This window comes from Struthio camelus, chromosome W (genome assembly GCF_040807025.1).
Source record: "Struthio camelus isolate bStrCam1 chromosome W, bStrCam1.hap1, whole genome shotgun sequence".
In the NCBI taxonomy this organism is placed as follows: Eukaryota; Metazoa; Chordata; class Aves; order Struthioniformes; family Struthionidae; genus Struthio; species Struthio camelus.
The window spans coordinates 20,165,721-20,180,734 of NC_090981.1; the positions used below are offsets into that span (position 1 = coordinate 20,165,721).

At 43.4% G+C, this 15,014-nt stretch overlaps 1 protein-coding gene across 5 annotated transcripts in view; it reads left to right on the plus strand.

Moving 5' to 3' along the window:
• The window catches only part of LOC138064231 (uncharacterized), a 63,689-nt gene that overhangs the window by 4,459 nt on the left and 44,216 nt on the right, over positions 1 to 15,014 (plus strand). The window lies entirely within an intron of this gene.

Here is a 15,014-nt window from a genome sequence, read left to right on the forward strand (position 1 = left end):
GTGTGCCCGAGTTAGCTTTTGAAGGAGACGGGCGCTATGAGATGTCACTTTTCCACGACAGGGCCGCTTCAGCAAGTCGACTGAACGGCTCGTTCATTTGATCCCTCTCTCCTTGCGATATGATTTGCGTATTGGCGTTTTCATGGCTCTGCAAAAGCGAAAATGTTTTACTTCGTAGGAAGTATTACCTACACGATGTTTCTGCTAGTTTCGCTAGACCGCGTATGATGTATAGGCAGTTTTTTATAGAGATCACAAAGAGCACATTTAGTAATAAAGCTGGCTGAGCTGGCATTTAGATTTTCTTGCCTCCCGTTGTTTTTTCTTGACAGTTTGAGGTTTGGGCCGTCACCGCCGGTCACGTGGGTGACTTTGAAAGTCGTTAAATGACTCCGGAGCTGGATTTTGTGAGCGCGGGGGCGGGAGCCGGCCGCAGACAGCGGAGCCCCGTACTCGCCGCGACGGGAGGCTGCGCAGGCAGGCGGCTCCGTTTCGGTCCACCTGGATTTTCTCCAAAGCATATGGCTTCGTTCACAGCCGTAACGAGCCGCAGTAATCAGCCGTGAAGACTGCGAACGTGTGGATCTCCCCGAACCGTCGCTGTAGCCCCCGCTGGCTCTGAGAGGGTGGGACGCGGTCACCGGGCCAGCTGCGGGTGAAGGATAATGTCTTCGTCCCACCCGCGGGTGAAGGATTATGTCTTCGGCGTTAAGAGCCCAATTAGACTTAACTGTCTGAAGGGAGTTAATAGTCTAATAGCAGGTGATGTTGATAGCTGGGGCTGTTACACACCAGGGGGCTGCTTGCCCCTTGCCTTCTCCCTCCAACGTTTATATTTGGCCGGCTACCTCTCGCCGCTGGTTTTGACGACGTTTTGCGCAAGATAGGTACAGCTCTGGTTACGCTTGTTGGAGGGAGGCACCGGAAAGGATGCCGTCCTGAGAGATTTGCTTCACCTTTTTGTCCTGTGGTTATAGCCTCACTAAAGGTACGAGTTTAGGGCACCGCTTCAGTATAGCCTTCAACTGAAGAGGGGATCAGGAAAGAAAAGCACTTGTGGGAAAAAAAAAAATCCACATCCAGTGAGGGATTTTCCTCTGGGGAAGTCTCGAGCCATCGTGTGTTACATGTGTCTCTCCAGCCGCTTAGAGGCATTTGCTCAGCTGCTTCTCTCTGAATTTGTCAGATTTCTAGCGTAATGTATAAATCTGTTCCTGCTTGACTCCCACAGCTGGTTTTGATCAGGCTCCTATAAAAAGGAAGTTGCAATTAGCACTGATCCAAACATCTTCTGGAGATGTATTTTTACGGCCGCTCGACGAACCGCGCTCTTTGTTCGCGCGGGTGCGGGCGACGCTGCAGCGAAGCGCGGCTGGAGCTGGGAGTCACGGCGGCGAGCGCCGTGCTTCGCCGCAGAGGTCAGGCGCTGCCGGCACCGGAGGAGTCAGCTAGCCAGATTGAATTAGCGGTGGTGGCACGTTAATTTACGCTCTGTAAATATTATCGTGGCCCTGTGGGCAAGCGCTTAGGTCACGGGCTTCGTGAAAACTATTTACCACTAGCGGGCTTGCCAGCCGTAGGTCAGCCCCGAGAGGCGCCTTTGCGAAGCCGTTTGGGTGCCATGTCGCGCTCCCCATCCACCCTGACCCCGTTTTGTGGCGGCGCTGTGCGCAAAAGGGGTGGGTTGACGGCGAGAGCGGAGCCAAGACGGGGTCTAGCTGAGACCTGGCCGTTCGTTACGCTTGTGGTCCTGTGCGCCCCGGCAGCTCGCTCGCCCGGGGCACGGCGCGCTGACTGACCCGGCCCCAGCCGCTCGAGTCGGCGCAGCTGGGCCGTGAGCGGAAACCGTGGTTTATCTTGAGCGCGCGCGCACGAGCCGGCCCTGACAGGGCTGTTCCCCTTCTGCGGGAGGAGGGGAACGAGATCCACTTTTGGCTGGATTATTTTAGAAGGGGGAGAAAGCAGAAGTAAGTGTTTTCTGGCTGCAGAGCGCAGTAAGCGAGGACACACGCCAAGACAGAATTATGCATAAACGATAGTGTTTAAGCTTGTTTTTATGTGTTTGGATGTGTCTCTGCCAAAAATCTGACAGGGCCTCGTTGTTGGAGCTTTTTCATCACGAAGCCACTGGCTGCACCCAGCGAAGGTTTGATAAATACTGAAATAACCGGGAGCCTTTGGTGCTTGCTGCCGGTGTCAACGAGCGCGCGTAGGCAGGCTGCGCTCCCTCCCCGGCGAGCCAGGCGAAGGCTGCGGCGGCACCGCCGGCCATCCCGCGAGAGGAGCCGCCTTTCTGAAGGAGCCCGTTTCGCTCCACGTTGACGCTTCCAGGCGCTTGGGTGGCGCCGGCCTGCGCACAAAAGCCTCGCTGGTCGCCGAAGGGCTGGGCCAGCCGCTGCGCCGCCGTCCCCTCGCCACCCCACCGCCGAGTGCCGCCGCCGCCATCTCGTTCCTAAACGGCCTGCAGCGCGCGCGCGCCCGCCCTGGCCGGGCACCTGCAACGCCGCTGCTGTCGAGGGCGCGGCGAGCCCGTTCGTGCCACGCGCTTTGGCCCCGCGTTGTTTGGGACCTGGGCGCGGCTGGTTTAGGCAGCTCGGACGTTAGTCAGCCAGGTGCGGACGGCGTTTTTCTTTTATGCCCAACGTTTCCGCTGGATCGCGAAAGGATGTTGTTGTAGCGTGAAACATTCATGAAGTCACGCTAAAATAGTTAAGAGGATATGAAAGAGATGAAGCCTGGAAAGCATAAATATTTTATATTTTAATAGCTTTTTCGTAAGGCTTTTTTTTTTTTTTTTTAGTTTTCCTACTATAAATGAGCACGTTTAGTCTACTTAATAGTGATTTGGTTTGATTTAGCTTACCGAAAGAGAGAGAAAAAAATTGGTGCCTGACACTGCCAGCCCTGCTTGCGTGAGTAATCTCCGTTCATCCTGAAACACTCCTGTGCTGACTGTTTTTACTGCAGGATCCAGTTTTACCGTTACAAGGATTGCAAGATGGCTCTTAAAACTGCCAGAGTGTAATTTTTCTGCATAAATAGCTTTTTCGAGAAAGCAAATAAACGATCGTCTGAAGTGAGGTTGATTTTCGGCAATAATGAATCCATATGTTTCCCATTAAACCTGTCTTCAGAAAACTCACGACAGAAAGGAAAGCCATTAACGGTGACAAAAAAAAAAAAAAAAGAAATCGTGTGTGACTTATGTATGAGTTTCTTCTCTTTGGTTTTTTATCGCGGACGTATCTCCGTTCCCTTCAGGAGAGGAGAAAGGTGGCGCGTAGCGTTGGGTGGCAGCGCTGGTGCGCTTCCTAAGTGACTGCTTAATCAATACGAGCGGTAGGCTAGGTATTTACTACGTTTCATTAATTAGGTTAAGGAAGCAGGGATATTTATGACGATTATTTGGAAAGCTGTGTGAAAAGATAGCCAGACAAACAAACCTCCGTAATCCACTTAGGCCTCGCAGATGCCAAAGGGTTGAACAAGCCTATTAACAAGCTGTATGCCTGTCTGTTTGGAGGAGCTGTTAAATCATGAATCTCTGCTCAGCACCTGAGGCAGTCAGTTAATAAAGATCTTTTGTAGCAGGTTTCTGTTCTATTAAGAGTGGACATAAAGCAGAATAATTTAAAATGTGTCAATAACTCAAGGCAAAAATGCTTAATGCAAGCCACATCATCTTCATAAGATGTGGTCCGCTGTACACAATGGTAACTATTAGGTGGCATGTTGCTCATGGACAACAGAAATCATTTTTTGGATAGATAATACGTGTGGGGGGTTTTTTGGGTTTTTTTTTTTTTTTTTTGGGTTCGTTATTGTGGTGTCTGTCTGGGAGCCAGATTCAAGCTTTAAAAACGGAAATTAACTTATTTTCCGTCAGCTCTCCCTAGGAGAGAGTCTGAAAACTTGGCTGACCTTTCCAGTGGATGAATCCACGAAGTGAAGACGTTTTTGCATTGTGCTATTAGAGAGGAACGCGCCGTCGTTCGCTCGGGGGAGCTTTTGTTTCCCGCGGTCCTCGCTACGCGCTGCGAGTTTCCCCCGCGGCGAGCTGGCGCGTTTTTGCACCCGCAAAAGCCCGCGGTGGAGGTCAGGCCTGCGCAGCGTCTCTTCGAAGGCGTAGCACTGCGCAAAAAATGAACGTTGCTGGTTAGGGGCTGAGGCTGGCTGGCCTGATTGCCCTGTGCCCCTTTCCAGAACCGCCGTTGTGCCCCTCCCCGGCGCGGCGGGGCCGCGGCACCCTCCGCCGTGGAGTCGGGGGCGCGTTTGTCCTGCCGCTCCCTTGGATCTCTCTCCCGTCGGCCAAGAAAGGCGGGCCGAGGTAAGGCTTAAAAAAAAGAGCGAAAAAGGCTGCAGGCCTGTCCTTTCAGTTGTAGTTGGATTGCCTAGAGACTCAGCGGAGGCTTTAATTAAATTCACTATATTTAGTAATTTTTTGGCAGTTTTGATTGATTTATTATGTGTTACATCTGGTCTTGATTTACTACATTGCATTTATACTACTGTTTTGTTTTTGTCGCTTATGCGCTGCGTATTAGTCATGAGTTTTTGTGGTTTGCAGTTTTTAAGTTACATTGTGCAAAACATGCGCGCTACAACTTGAAACCAGGTGTTTCAATATGAAAGCAAATCACTCCAAGGTTTACACAAACCACTGGGTTAGCAACCCACAGAGTTTGTCAAAATGTATTTGACTAGATTACAGTTTGGTTTCTAAAGATGATGGGGTCTGCAGTGAATTTTTAGATGGGAATGTTTTAAATATGCAATATATTTATATATCTTATAATTATGTATTTTATCAGTTAAGGGTGTTTATTGTTTTCAAGGCGCTTGCCCTGTCCCCATGCTAGTGTACTTGGCACACAACCAAGTCAAAGCAACCCCCAAATCCTGACAATCCTCTTTGACCCCTTCATTTTGATGGTGTGTTGTAGACTTGTGGAAGGGGCTTTAAAATGAACGCTGACACATAGCAAAGCGAGTTCTTTGGACCACCACTAAATTTAACAGGATGTTTACCGTGAAACACAGCATGGTTATGATGTAAAATATCTCCAATCTTAAGTGTCAGGAATTGTGCAGCTGCTTGAGAAATCAATGTACTTGTTTAGCTCAAAATGCTAGTAAATTATTGTAGAGACCACTTAATAGAAAAATCATCTCAGCCACGGAAGCACTGAAGAGAGTATTCTGAGCCTTAATAAATTGCAGTATTCATTGTGTCAAGCACACTGTCAAGGTCACTGAGGGCAAAGGAGGCATCGCAAATATTTTTAATGTGCTCATCACATCACAGGATTGAAAATGTTCCGTGATTTCTCTGCAAGGGGGTAGAGGATAACTGCCGATTCAAAGGAACATTTTAATGCTTTAATTATCATGCCTTTTTCTAGCGGTGATAATGTGGAACGGAAATTCCTCCTTTTTGCAGATATGTAAGTATGTTTGTATTCTTGGAGGATACTGGTGCGTTTCAAGGACACTAACCACGCTTATCGCTCTAAGCTGCCCTGGATTTTCTGAACCTTCGTGCAGCTGGCTCGAATCAGATCTTGTTTGCACCAACCTAATAATAGTGGTTTCACGGTTACACTGATTTCGGTGGGATTTCCATTGATTTGTGCTGGCATCAGAATCAGGTTCTTGTTGGTAAAAGAGGACTTTCTATTTGCTTGTTTTCTAACGTGGATGTTTTCATTATCCTCTGTATTTTTTGCTGCTTTGGATTTTTGGTCTCATTAGTTGTTAATCTCGGCTTTGTTCCTTTCTGTTTCCTTTAAAACATGACATGTTTTTGGAGCCTCCTCTTTATTTTTGTTTTGCCAATGCTGCAGTTTTATAAACTAAGACCTTCAGTGGCCGTACTGGAGTAAGGTATTTCTGCTTGCTAACTCTCCTTTCTTGCTGCTGCTCTGTATCACCGATGCGTACCCTTACACCCTCCTCAGTTGTGCTGGATGACCATTTGTGTGACTGCAAACAGACAACTGACTTGATATATATATCATTTTTTAATACATATTTTGCCAGTTTGTTTTTAATCCAGATCAGTTCTCCAATGCAGTTTGCGTCATGGCATAGCCGAAGAGAAGCGTGCTAAAGCGTGGGGATACAGAGAGCTCATGCTGTTAGTGGAGGCTACTTCGAGAAACCTGCCCTAGTTTCCGCTAATATTATCTAACAGGCAATCTATGAGTGGCTAATCCCTGAAGTCAAATAAAGAAAAAGAATAAGATGGAACTCAGTATCAGGTAAATCTTAGGCACAGGTCTCCAAAGGGTAATGTGATTTTAGGCTTAGCTGTTAGGAGTCCAGGAACATCAGCTGAGTCTAAAACAGGGGTCATTTTATAGCAATGTGTAGGACCTTACTGGTCAAGAGAAAGATAATAGAAAAATTAAATCTCTGTTCTGGAGAGCAGGGTGCTGACATTGTTAAAGAGGAGATGGTTCGTCGCTGACTCAATTTCTGGCTACTGTTATCTGAAGAGCTTGGGTATTTGCCAGTTTATGAGGGAAGTGAGCAGAAAATTCAGTGGTGATTATTTTTTGCCCATGTCTGGAGACCTTCAATTCCATGGATCCCAGTTGTTGCATCTTAAGCCTACATTTGATAGGGGGGAGAGTATATTCCGTTATTGTAACTACTGCTTCCACTGTTTAAGGTAGCATGGGAACATGCCCTGTCATTAATGCGCTAGCTGAAGCTATAGACAGCAAGATAAGAGAAAGAGACAGGAAGCACTGTAGAGGTGAGGATGACTGTATCTTCAGGCTGTATCTTCATTTTGTACAGTCTGGAGGTTGCCAGTCACCTTTTTTTTTTTTTCCCTTCCCCCCCTCTTCAAAAATCAGATTTAGGCCTACCGGAGAAATTAGAACCAATGGCATCAGTTCTGGAAGCCTGAGGAGCTGTTGATATGAAAGCTTGAATCTCTGAAGCTTAATTTTTGGATAACCAGCTGAAGAAATGAAGTGCGTTAGAACTTGTTCTTTTTTGGTTACGGAGGCCACGTCCTTATAGTTCAACTTGTAACTGAGGATCTTCAAATATCTCAGAGAGTCCATACTGCAGCTATCAAACAAATCCGTAAATAATAACTATTTTTTAAATTCTCATTGAAATTATATTTTTCTAAATGCCCTTTTTCATGAGTGAAGATACAGGCTATGACTAGAAAGGGAGCTGGGAGGAGAGGTAAAGAATTGGAAAGAAAGGGAAGCACTGGGAAGGAAGCAGTCAGCACTGAGATATCTGGCTTTGTTGCTACTTCCAAAAGCAGCAGTAATTCAGACACTGAGTACCGGTTCAAAATCCAATTTGTAACTGTGAGAAGAAAGGACACTATAATATTGTTTGCAAGTTTTCTTATTTCCTTCCGCTCAAAGGCTTTCCATTTTTGAAAATATGCCAATCCAGATGTGTAGTCTGTTGACCTAACTGAATGCTTTTTATGAATTCTTAGATAAAAGCTGGAAAAAAAGAGGACTCAAGTGAAGTTACAGCTAAATCCCTGTAATATAGCCTGGAAAAAACAATTTACATTTTTTAACCATGTGAAATTTGGCAAATGTAAATAGTTTTACAACGGTTCTATGAAGCAGCCTCTTACAGTCCCTCTGCTTTCAGAGGGATACAAGCCATCACATGTACAAAATATGCGGTCCTTACCCCTTGTTCAAGTCCACATTTGTATACGCTGTAGGTTTTGCTATCCAAAAATTGTATGTTGAATGTATGATTACTTGTTGTTATATGCAAATACAGGACTTTTAAAGGACAGCTGGGTAGCTGGGTATCCTGCCTTTTGTCCCAATCATTCACTGCATATCATTTGATGATTTGTGCTTTAGAAATGCTAAATTGTGACTTTCCGTATCATGAATCTCACAATTGTCTGGGAAATAGCTGCTTGAGAGATTTTGCAAACATTTAGAACTTGACTACTTGTAATCTCAAATGCCATGAATAGAATAAAAGGAAATCAAGGGAGATTTTCCCTGCTAGTGGCTCGTGGCTCTCCACCATATTTTCTTACTTTACCTTAAATCTCTGGGCTGTCTCAATAAACTGTCAGGTACCACCTTTCCCTGAAATTTTGAGAATATTTAAGCAGCTTGTGGGGAAAATAAAGGTCATGATTCTTTTTGTTTAACTGTTTTGCGGCTACTTTCCTGAGATGGAGCTCCATATATATTGATATTGACCTTTTTTTTTCTCTGCACGTGAATGCCAAGAGGTGTGCCAAAATAAATAAGTATGCAAAATGTATGGAAAGATAGGCAGCTTGTGTTTTTCTTCACACACGAGATTCATCTCTTCATTCGAGAGATTTTACACAAGCTCCTACTAATTACAGACTTTTTTCAATTGTACTGGCTCAAGCTAAATGATTGCATGATCTCCTTTGTAAATCACATGGTACGTTATTTGTTGACATATCAAGTGTATTACCATTAGAGAAAATAGGTTTCTGTGTTCATCTTTCAACCATTACCGCATTAGTATTAAAATTGACAAATGACTTCTATAGCGATATGGATCCAAGGGTCATATGTGGTAGGTTATATGATTTATCCTACGGTTTTGATGTTATGACCCATAGTGTTTAATTTGCAAAATATTTGCCTGGCTTTTTCAATTCAACTGTTTCCTGGGTGAAATCTTACTTTGCAGGTAAGCAGGGTTATTTTGTAGTATGTCAGTCTGTTTTCTCGAATTTCCAAATGGCTCTTCTAAAACGTTCTAAAATTTCTAATTGTCTAATGTTTGGTTTCCATTTTTTATTATATTTCTAAAATACAACTTCCTTGCTATGAAGTCACAGGTCTAGTATCTAGGATAGCTTGCATTTATGTGAGCAGAATCTGATAAAAACAGAACTTCCTCCGGCTTTCTGGGGATTTACATTCACGGGCCCTCAGAGTTCAGGCCTGTATCTTCTATTTTCAACATCACTTTAAAATAACATATATTGTGGTTTTATTTTAAAGCACCACCAAACCTTGCAGAATTCTTCCAGCACTGCAAACTCATTTTTGTCATGGTGGATGATTCAGTGTTAATGAGCTTGGTTAAAAGAAAAGGAAAAGTAAACAAGGTGTTTCCTGGGAATAAGTTAAGATTAGAATTCCTGGAAATGAACTCGAGCTTACACTGGTAGATAATAATCAGTTTATTTTCATCTGACACCTTCAGGTATTGGAATGTGATATGGTAAATCTGCTGCTGTTTTGACTAAAAAGGAAATACAGCGTTTGGTCAGCAAAGACTGGGAGCGGAAGTTGGAGAGAACGAGGTGTTTTTCTCTCACTAAACCTCATAAAATTGCTGGATTTGCCAGATGTGTTCAAACTGTATCTGTATTGTACGTCCTTTATGTTTAATCTGTATGCATGTCTAAGGACAGATAAATCAGCAGACTGATTAGCCTGTTAACCTGATCCGAAGCCCTGCGGAGTCGACCCATGCGCGGTCTGCAGCGTACACCTAAAGTTTTGGATTACTGTATGTTCTGTGCGATTGCGTATTTGTGGAAGGGGGGGCTTTCTGCTTCTAGGATGAGAAACGGCTCATGTGGATGGTGCGTGTTTACTTACCTGTGGTTTTATCTGAATAATTACGGACGCTTGTGCTTTTTGGCTGAAACAATGCAGGACTGACCTTAAGTCAGGTCCCGGCTGCTGACCCTTCTCCTCTATCCCTTCTCCTCTTTTCTCCTTTGCTTGATGAAGGAACAAGGTTGGGATGCGTGGAGTCCCCACGCTGCCCCGTTCACGGCACAGTAACTCCTCTGTGCGTTTTGTGACGGTGAAGGCTTGCCTCTCCCTAGGTATTCTGCAAGGGAGCGACGAACCACATTACTGCAATGATGTAATTCTTTTTAATTTGTTATGTTCAAAACTGGCAGTGTTACAAGAGTTTTTGAGGGCCATTTATGCGAGAAAAAAAAAAAATTTAACTGTAAGCTTCTGCAAAATGCTAGAATTGTACCCCAAAGCCTTTTTATGCTTTTGCAGCACGGATGTAACTATGGTGACAGTTTCTTTCTTAGTAATATTAGTCTAGTGCTCCCTAAACTCTGAGCAGCATATTAAATCAAATCTGATTAAATCGGGTTCCCTTGATAGAGCAGAAGATTGCTTAAACCTTTCTAATTTGTGACCTATGATTGTGCTCAGTTAAATGTGATATTAAGGTCAAGGTCTAACATAAAGTCACAGAGTACACCACAAATTCATTACTACATTTTAATTCATGTAGTGGCACATCTGAGAACACACTCCTTTACCTTTGACCCTCTGTTGTAAAGGAAATCCATCTGTTCGTACGAGGGTACGCGAGCCTCTGGAGAGCAGCTTGCAAGGGCTGGTAAGGATATAGAAGGTCACAATAAGGAGACATCTGTATAAATACGGCATCATTAATATTCTCCTTCTCAGTGAGTATTGGCGCAATCAGTAAATAAAGGCTGCATTCAGCAATGTCTCGTGACACCTTTCAGAGCGGAGGACACATGGGGGAGATTTATCAAGTCCTTTCTGCTTCCGGCATCTAGCTTGGCTGCGATTAAGGGGACCAAATAGGGCACCTGAATTTCCTCCGCAGCCAATGGAGATGGGTGGTGACACGGCAGCTGTTCACCACCAGAGTTAGGTGCCAAGCAGGCAACGCAAATACTTTCTTTGTTCTGAAATATAAGGCAGGTGAACAGCCGAGAATGGGCACTAAAGTGCAAGCAAAAAGCTGAAATAAAGAAGAAAGTACTAATTTATAGTAACAATTAGAAGTGATTTTACGACAAGATGACTGTTCCCAACTAAGACAAATTCTTTTTACACACTCACCATTTATTTGGGTCATTCTGCATGAGTGTTTTTCATAAGGGAAAAAAGAGGAGAGTTTATTGCTTTGTTTGCTGTAGCTATTCAGCTGGTACAAATGTTATATATTCGGTCATATCTTGTTCTTTAGCACTGTCAACTGCCTGTCAATCTTCATACTTGCGAAAAAGAAAAAACACCCGCCACCCCACTGTGCTGAATGTGACAGCATTGTAATGTCGGAGGACCAGAAGACAGGTGATGGTTTATGATAGAAATAAATCTTTTATGAGAGCAAACTTGGGAGAATTGCTTGCTTTTGTAAGGGATATATCTCTGCACAGCTATCACTGCCAGTCTTCTCAAATGCCTCAGTTCTGTAAGGCAAGGTTTTCATTGTGTCTAATCATGTATTGAGTCACTGGAAAAAAAGAGAAGGTATCTGCTGTATATATATGTATATATGCATATGTATGTACAAGTACTCACATGTGCATGCATATGTATACATTTGAAGAGAATTACAATCATTAAACGATCTTTAAATGGACTCCCCCATTTTATGGTACAATTCTGATTGCTACACAGCACGCAAGAATGCTTTGGCTTATTGCATTCTGAAATGAGACAAATGCTTTTTGGAAAAAGACCTTAATTTAAATGAGAGGACGTGGAGTTTAACTGTATCTTTTTGGAATACAGAGGCATGCTGCATCTTTCACATCTTTCGAACGCTTTCAGTAGGCTGCCTGTAACTAGCTTACAGAATTGTTAAACTCAAGGGTCTTTTCTGGAGGAGGCAGGGCATGTATATAAAGAGAGTGACAAAATCAAAGAGCAGCTGGGGTTGGCGAGGGACCTCTCGCAATGGCCTTGTCCAACCACCTGCTCAAGCAGGGTCAGGTAGAGCCAGCTGCCCAGGACTGTTTCCAGTCGGATTTTGAATATCTCCAAGGATGGAGCCTCCACAGCCTCCCTGAGCAACCGGTGCCAGTGTTCAGCCTCCCTCACAGTGAATGTTTTCTTGTGTTCAAGAATTTCAGGTATTTCAGTTTGTGCCCATTGCCTGTGAAACAGGAAAAAATTCTTCTGATTCCTTGTTTAGCTCTTCCAAATTTTTTTGCCATTTTGTGCTAACCTTTCCTCTTCTTCTTATAGTGATGCTATTTTTATTATTGAATGTTATAGTTTCTTACATGACTGGCATAATTACTGCATGGAGCACTTAGTTATGCCTTTACCACAAATCCTTAGCAAGGGTCAGTACAGAGTCATGCAACCCAAGGGGCAGACAGATGTTAACAGTGTCTTTGTATATTGATCTAATCTTACTGATAGGTGAATTATTTTCCTTGATAGTTGCTAAGTGAAACCAAACTGGGGTCCACAGCCTGCATGGTTTAGGTACAAGGCTAGGAAGAGAAGCAAAATAGAGAATAGAGCTGTGTTTTATTTTTTATGGGATAAAAGATCCCATTTTGTTTGTGGTGCGAAGATCTATGCCAAGCATCCTATGTCCATGCCTAGCAAAACTCGATAGTTGCACAAGTTGGTGTGGTAGCAGGCTTGGGTGCTTGAGTGGGCCAACAAGGGTTGCTGACCTACACATGACATGTTTCCTTCTGATGGCATCAGCTGGGAGCCTGGGAAATTAAAGAATATACCTACATGCAGACATGTGGAAGGTATCCCAGTCTGGCCCCTGTGGCGTCAACCTTGTTCAATTAATTCCATCTACCAGTCCAGGAAAGTAAAACATATTATTCCACATATTATTTTGCCAAATAATCTCCATTAGTAAAATTGTTAAGCTCTGTAGGTTTTAGCTCTGTTTTATTTGCAAAGCAGTTCAGTCATTCTGCGGGTCTGTTGCATACAGTCTCGTGGAGATGCTGGTGATCATACTCCCAAATTCTGGTTATTTGTACAAGCACATGTTTTCAGAGACCTCTTTCTTTCTCGTTTTTCCATGACAGGTGTGATTTTTAGTAACAACAAACTCAGCTGAAGAAGGGTGGGAAAAGGGAATTCTCAACCCAGACAAATTCCCTCTTTCACTCCTTTTTTTAATGCTCTGTTTATTTGTGTGTTTTTTGTGTATGTAGTTTTTTTTTTAATTCTCTGAAACCCATCTGGTGAGCAGCACAAAGCGTCTCTTCCCAAAACTCCCACTCTGGGAAGGTTACGTGATGCCAAAGCATGGGGTGTGCTGATGCAAAGGCCAGAGCTAGCCCACTCCATCTTCACTTCATCTGCTGCCAAGCACTGCTCCCCCGAGCACCAGCACAGTGGACAAACATCAAAGTTAACAAGCGTAGTTCAGATTAGCAGTCAAAGGTTTGGAGGATTATCCAAACAGTTCATACACCTATCCAAGTACTGAGAATGTGTAAGGGTGCCCATGCCGGCACCCACAACCCTGTTTCCGTAGCTCTGCGTAATCCTCCTTATAGCTTTCAAAGATTCTCCCTCCCATAATCTTCCTTCCTTCCTCCCTTTCAGCAGTTTCATTTCTTATGTGGGCTGTCTGTGGTCTTCTCTCATCTCCATGTTGCCACATTTCTTCTGAAATTCTCTTCCACAGAAAAAATTTCTGCTTGCTGAATGGTTTTATTGGGGCAGAGACAATGAGTTGGGCATCTAGCTCTGATGACTTTGGAGCATCTTTTTTGCATTTTACAGGCTGTATTTGCTCCCTATAATAGTGCATCTATACATTCTCTGTGTCGGCGAGGCCATGCTAAGTTGTGCAGCCGGTATATTCCTCTTTCATCAAACGCTGTTGCAGGCTGTTGGTTTATTTAAGCAAGCTTGAGAACTCGCACAAGGTCACATAAAGAGAATGGCTGAAGCCCAGATTTCTTTTTTTCTAGGTTAATGACTTGGCTGCATTGAGAGCAGCTTTTTTCCAAACATAAGCACTGTCTGACCCATTGAATAGGCAGGAGGTTTGCCACTCGTGGAGGTTTCAATAGAATAATCTGAGCCGTATTATGGGATGTTTAGAAAAAGGCTGGGTATCATGAAATTGAAGTCTGTGTAGCTGTTATTTTTCCAGATTGAAAGTGAGGTCTGTCTAAATGTTCATTTTTCGTTTAAGTTGCTTCAGACTGAGCTACAGAAGAGGCTAAATTAGGAAAAGAGGATTAAATCAGTGTTTACTCACAGACCTATTGGTAGAAATAGTATATATTACTCCCTATATTTTAATAAGTAGAGAGAATTACCATGAATTTCTCTGCAGTTAAAAACACTTTTAAAAGGACAGTGAGCTTATAATTGATTTTATAAATGTGTATGTGTCCACATATATAAATTTTCTAAGACAATGACATATGCAGATCAGTCCCTTACTTCATCCCCTTTTCTTTGCAGCATACCAATAAAAAAGGAATTAAAAACCAGAATCCAAAAATCCAGATGTTGCTCTGGCTGATTGTACTTCCACAAGGAAAACAATAACTAAAAGTACTTGCTGCAGAACCGTAGGGGTTTTTTTTAATTAATTTTTATTTCATGTGAGGAAAGAAAACTGTGAGGAAGTCTGATAACAGTACACTCCAGAGGCTCCATTAATTTAGAGACTGCAAGACTTTGACAGGAGCTTTTCTCTTGTTAGTGAACTTGTGGCAAGAATGGTATTCAAAGACCGGGTAATTGCAATAAGCTCCTTCCTGGAGGGCGATACAAAGTACAATCTCCAAAAGTTTTATACAGACTAGAAAAGCAGTTACAAAACATGTAATGTCACTAAGAAATAGAGATTCCTTGAATATAGGTGTGTGTCAAACTCTGTAAAAACTCTGTGAATACTTTTGTATATATGTAATATGTATAATAATGTAGATTTTCTTTAATGTTAGACTGTATCTTTAGAAAGGGTCATTTTGCATGGGAGTTTGGTAGCAGAAATGACTTTTTCATCTTTTCTCTGTCCTTTACTTCTCCTCCTCTTGCATACTCCGTCACTCAGATACCCCTACGCATCTGGTGCCCCTGTTCAAAGGTTTGCCCCTGTCTCCAGGGGCTGTTTTAAGTAGTCAAGGAGTATTGGAGAGCAAGAGCAGTCTGTCCAAATGACCTTTCCTTTAATTGTGCCCCCTGCTCATACAAATTAACAAGGCTCTACTGTCCCTAAAAACAGTCAATTCTAATCCTACCTGTCCTTTAAATGTACAGAAT